The 5,853-nt window shown below is 37.7% G+C and overlaps 1 pseudogene; it reads right to left on the bottom strand.

Moving 5' to 3' along the window:
* Positions 1-4,613: 4,613 nt before the first annotated feature.
* LOC116538956 lies at positions 4,614-5,544 on the bottom strand (annotated as a pseudogene).
* Between the last annotated feature and the right edge of the window lie 309 nt (positions 5,545-5,853).

Genomic DNA, 5,853 nt, shown 5'->3' with positions numbered 1-5,853 from the left:
ACAATTCAACATGGGTTACCGGTGGGGACACAAATCCAAATCATATCAATTTGTCTTTTTTTTCTGATTACACAGATGATTGCTACTTGTTATAATTTGTAAAAATGCAAAAGTCATTGAAAAAAATTCACATGCAATTTCAGGTACAAGCTATTGAAATTTTAGCATATTTCCTACCAGTCTTTTAGTGTAATTTTTACGTAGTTGAGATATTATATAAGCAATTTTGTAATCTGCTCATTAAAATTTTTTTTTTATTTTTAATTTTTGTGAGTACATAGTAGGTGTATATTTTTATGAGAACATTAGCTGTTTTGATATGGCCATATGATGCATAATAATCACATCATGCAAAATGGGGTACCCATCTTCTGAAACATTTATCCTTTGTGTTGCAAACAATCCAATTATACCTTTTAATTTATTTTAAAATGTGTAATCAAATTTTTGTTAACTGTTTTTAACTTCATGTGGTCTCATTTGTCCATGCTTGCTTTGGTTGCCTGTGCTCGTAGGGTGTTACTTAGGAAGTTTTTGCCCAGACCAATGTCCGGGAGAGTTTCCCCAATGTTTACTTTTAGTAGTTTCATAGTTTGAAGTCTTAGATTTAAGCCTTTAATCCATTTTGATTTGATTTTTGTATAAGATGAGAGATAGAGGTCAACATTCTTCTGCTTATGGATATGCAGTTTTCCTACACCATGTATAGAAGAGATCTTTCTTTATATTCTACATTTTTGTTAATAACAAGCACCATTTATTGAACAGTTACCATTACTTGTCCGTATGAATTTTCTCATGACTTTGAAATGCTTTCTAATCATAATTGTAAATAGCTACTTTTAGTAGTCTTTTTTTTTTTTTATTAAACTTTAAGTTTTGGGATACATGTGCAGAAGGTGCAGGTTTGTTACACAGGTATACATGTTCCATGGTAGTTTGCTGCACCTATCTACCTATTATCTACATTCGGTATTTCTCTTCCTGCTGTCCTTCCTCTTGCCCTTCACCCTCCAACAGGCCTTGGTGTGTGATATTCCCCTCCCTGTGTCCATGTGTTCTTATTGTTCAACTCCCACTTATGAGTGAGAACACGTGGTGTTTGGTTTTCTGTTCCTGTGTTAGTTTGCTAAGAATGATGGTTTCCAGCTTCATGCATGTCCCTGCAAAGGACATGAATTCATCCTTTTTTATGGCTACATAGTATTCTGTGGTGTTTATGTGCCACATTTTCTTTATCCAATCTATTATTGATGGGCATTTGGGTTGGTTCTAAGTCGTTGCTATTGTGAATAGTGCCACAATAAACATATGTGGGCATGTGTCTTCAGAGTAGAATGATTTATAATCCTTTGGGTAGATACTCAGTAATGGGATTTCTGGGTCAAATGGTATTTCTGGTTCTAGATCCTTGAGGAATTGCCACACTCTCTTCCACAATGGTTGAACTAATTTGCACTCCCACCAGCAGTGTAAAAGCATTCCTATTTCTTCACATCCTCGCCAGAATCTGTTGTTTCCTGACTTTGTAATGATTGCAAGTCTAACTTGTGTGATGTGGTATCTCACTGTGGTTTTGATTTGCATTGTTCTAGTGACCAGTGATGATGAACTTTTTTTTGTGCTTCTTGGCCACACAAATGCCTTCTTTTGAGAATTGTCTGTTTATATCCTTTTCCCACTTTTTGATGGGGTTGTTTTTTCTTATAAATTTGTTTAAGTTCTTTGTAGATTCTGAATATTAGCCCTTTGTCAGATGGATAGATTGCAAAATTTTTCTCCCATTCTGTAGGTTGCCTGTTCACTCTGATGATAGTTTCTTTTGCTGTGCAGAAAATCTTTAGTTTAATTAGATTCCATTTGTCAATTTTGGCTTTTGTTGCCATTGCTTTTGGTGTTTTAGATATGAAGTCTGTGCCCAAGCCTATGTCCTGAATACCACTGCCTTGGCTTTCTTCTAGGATTTTTATGGTTTTAGATTTTAAATTTAAGTCTTAAATTCATCTTGAGTTAACTTTTGTATAAGGTGTAAAAGGAGGGGTCCAGTTTCTGTTTTCTGCATATGGCTAGCCAGTTTTCCCAACACCATTTATTAAATAGGGAATCCTTTCCCCATTGCTTTTTTTTTTTTTTTGTCAGGTTTGTTGCAGATCAGATGTGTGGTGTTACTTCTAAGGTCTCTATTTTGTTCCATTGGTCTATATATCTGTTTTGGTACCAGTATCACCCCATTTTGGTAACTGTAGCCTTATGTATAGCTTGAAGTCAGGTAGCATGATGTCTCCAGCTTTGCTCTTGTGCTTAGGATTGTCTTGGTTATATGAGATCTTTTTTTTTTTTTTTGGTTCCATATGAAATTTAAAGTAGTATTTTTCTAATTCTGTGAAGAAAGTCAATGGTAGCTTGATAGGAATAGCATTGAATCTATATATTACTTTGGGCAGTATGGCCATTTTCAAGATATTGATTCTTTCTATCTGTAAGCATGGAATGTTTTTCCATTTGTGTCTTCTCTTATTTTCTTGAGCAGTAGTTTGAAGTCCTCCTTGAAGAGTTCCTTCAGATCCCTTGTAAGTTGTATTCCTAGGTATTTTATACTCTTTGTAGCAATTGTGAATGGGAGTTCGCTCATGGTTTGGCTCTCTGTTTGTCTATTATTGATGTATAGAAATGCTTGTGATTTTTGCTCATTGATTTTGTATCCTGAGACTTTGCTGAAGTTGCTGATTAGCTTAACAAGTTTTTCAGTTGAGACAATGGGGCTTTCTAAAATACAATCATGTCATCTGCAAACAGAGGCAATTTGACTTCCTCTCTTCCTATTTGAATACCCTTTGTTTCTTTCTCTTGCTTGACTGCCCTGGCCAGAGCTTCCAATACTACGTTGAATAGGAATGGTGAGAGAGGGCATCCTTGTCTTTTGCCAGTTTTCAAAGGGAATGCTTCCAGCTTTTGCCTATTCAGTATGATATTGGCTGTGGGTTTGTCACATATAGCTCTTATTATTTTGAGATATATTCCATCTATACCTAGTTTATTGAGTATTTTTAGCATAAATGGGTGCCAAATTTTATTGACTTTTTCTGCATCTATTGAAATAATCATGTGGTTTTTGTCATTGGTTCTGTTCATGTGATAGATCACGTTTATTGATTTGCATATGTTGAACCAGCCTTGCATCCTAGGGATCAACCTGACCTGATCATAGTGGATAAGCTTTTTGATGTGCTGCTGGATTTGCTTTGCCAGTATTTTATTGAGGATTTTCACATCAATGTTCATCAGAGATATTGGCCTAAGTTTTGTTGTTGTTGTGTCTGTGCTAGGTTTTTGTATCAGGATGATGCTGGCCTCATAAAATGAGTTAGGGAGGAGTGCTTCTTTTTGTATTGTTTGGAATAGTTTAGGAAGGGATGGTACCAGCTCCTCTTTGTACCTCTGGTAGAATTCGATTGTGAAACCATCTGGACCTGGGATATTTTTGGTTGGTAGGCTATTAATTACTGCCTCAATTTCAAAACCTGTTATTGGTCTATTTAGGAATTCCACTTCTTCCTGGTTTAGTCTTGGGAGACTGTATGTTTCCAGGAATTTGTCCATTTCTTCTAGATTTTCTAGTTTATTTGCATAGAAGTGTTAATAGTCTTCTCTGATGGTAGTTTGTATTTCTGTGGGATCAGTGATGATCTCCCCTTTATCATTTTTTATTGTGTCTATTTGATTCTTCTCTCTTTTCTTCTTTATTAGTCTGGCTAGAAGTCTATCTATTTTGTTAATCTTTTGAAAAACCAGCTCTTGGATTCAATGATTTTTTTTTAAAGGAAAAATGGTTGGTTTATACATTTGTACTTAAACTAGCCAAAGTAGTACTGATGCCATTATGATGGAGGAAATACAAGACCTCTTTTCACAAATATTAGCATAACCAACAAAACAGGGGCTATAGTACAACAGAGTCATAAAGGGCTGAGGAAATCAATGAAGTAAGTTACAGCTTAACCCTTCACCTCAATAAAGTTTTTTTTGTTGTTTTTGTTTTTTTTTGATATGAGGTTGCACCCTGTTGAGCATACTGGAATGCAGTGGCATGATCTTGGCTCACTGCAAAATCATTCAAGTGATTCTCCTGCTTCAGCCTCCCCAGTAGCTGGAACTACAGGCACGCACCACCACACCTGGCTAAATTTTTGTGTTTTTAGTATAGACAGGGTTTCACCATGTTGGCCAGACTGGTCTAAAACTTTTAATCTAAGGTGATCTGCTTGCCTTGGCCTCCCAAAGTGCTAGGATTAGAGGTGTGAGTCACCAAGCCTGACCTCAAGAGAGTATTTAAAAAAATCAGTAAAGCCTCTAGATCCCAAACAATCGGAATATAATTTAATCACGCCAATTTGTACTTTTGTTTCTTATTCTTGAGGTTAGATTCTAAACCCTAAAGATATCCAAACTAGGATTAGATCTATTTATCTGCAGCCAGAGATAGCTTCTATCATGGTGTCCTTAGCAGCCAAGGTTATTAAAATGTCTTTTCTCCAGGAATATCCAATAGGAGAAAAGAAAGAAACTTCTCTGATTAGGTTCCAACCCTACCCAACCTTCCATCAAATTGATTGGGTAGGCATAATGGAAACCAGAACACGTGGTTTCCAAACCAGAAAAATCCTTTGAGGGAGGGGAGGAGGGGAGAGGAAGGATTCAGCTAGTGCCCAGACTGAAATTGGGTGATATCAATTTCACTCGTCTTCACACCTCTTCAGGTTGCATGTTTGTGGAGTAGTTTAGGAATAAGTTCATGGTTTGTGGAGTACTAAAATACCTAGTGGTCTGCTATATTATATTATAGATTTCTCCTGCAGTTTCCAAGGCAGCCTCCAAGTCACTGGCAGGAGAATTTGGCTGGAACCGCATGCAGAACCGAAGAGATTCCTCTCCACAGTTATAGAAGGGAGTGTTCCAGTCCTGATTGTTCCAGAACAGGGTGCACCAGGTCTGAGTGTTCCAGGAGTGGTTGCTCCAGGATTGGATGTTCTGAGTTTGGTTGTTCCAGGTTGAATGGCTCCAGGTCTGTTTGCTCCACATTGGAAGGTTCCCAGTTGTGTTCACCAAGCTTCCCTGGTAGTAGGAAGAATAGAGGCTGGAACGGGTAGGTGCTGAGGCCTTCTGCATCACACCATTGTTATTGTTTGGCCAGTTGTTTTTCTGCCACCTCCTAGATTTCATTCTCAAGTTCTGGAACCAGGTCTTAATCTGCTTGTAGCGGAGTTTCAGGATGTTGGAAAGTTCTTGCATCTGCTGGAGGCTGAGGTATTTCTGTCTCTGAAATCTATCATTGAGTACACATAGCTTGGTGGAAGAGAACACAGTTCTGGTCTTCTGTTTCTTGACCAGGACCTTGTCTTTCTTTTTTGTGGCACCATTCTCTGCAGAAGTGGGTGGTTTGCCTTTGGGACTGGTAGAAGAATCAGGGCTGTCCTGAATAAGCAGATCTATGGAGGAGGGAAGAATAGAGACATTCTCCATGTGAGTCATCTCAGCAGAAGACATTTGCAGGGTGGATAGTTTTCTTCAGGCCCACAAATCACAGGTGTAGGTGAAGAGTCTTTATAGTCAGATGCTTTGGAATAAGGAAGGCTTTATGGACAAGCTGGATCCACACTCATGTTATTATTGGGGAAGAGGAGAAAAAAATTTAAGAGCTGGATTGGAAAAAAGGCTAAAGTGGTTTTAAGACTTTTTTTCTGGAAGATATTAGAGAAATATGATCTCCAGAAGTGAAAATATCAAGAAGTTTGGATGAAGTGAGTCACCTCCACAATAGCAGGAGGCAACCAGCTCAGTCCAGCAAAATGTTAA

The sequence above is a fragment of the Sapajus apella genome, unplaced genomic scaffold, assembly GCF_009761245.1.
Source record: "Sapajus apella isolate SASKATOON/1434 unplaced genomic scaffold, GSC_monkey_1.0 scaffold124, whole genome shotgun sequence".
Taxonomy (NCBI): domain Eukaryota; kingdom Metazoa; phylum Chordata; class Mammalia; order Primates; family Cebidae; genus Sapajus; species Sapajus apella.
The sequence above is the reverse complement of the archived record's forward strand: the minus strand, read 5'-3'. Positions and strand labels throughout refer to the sequence as shown.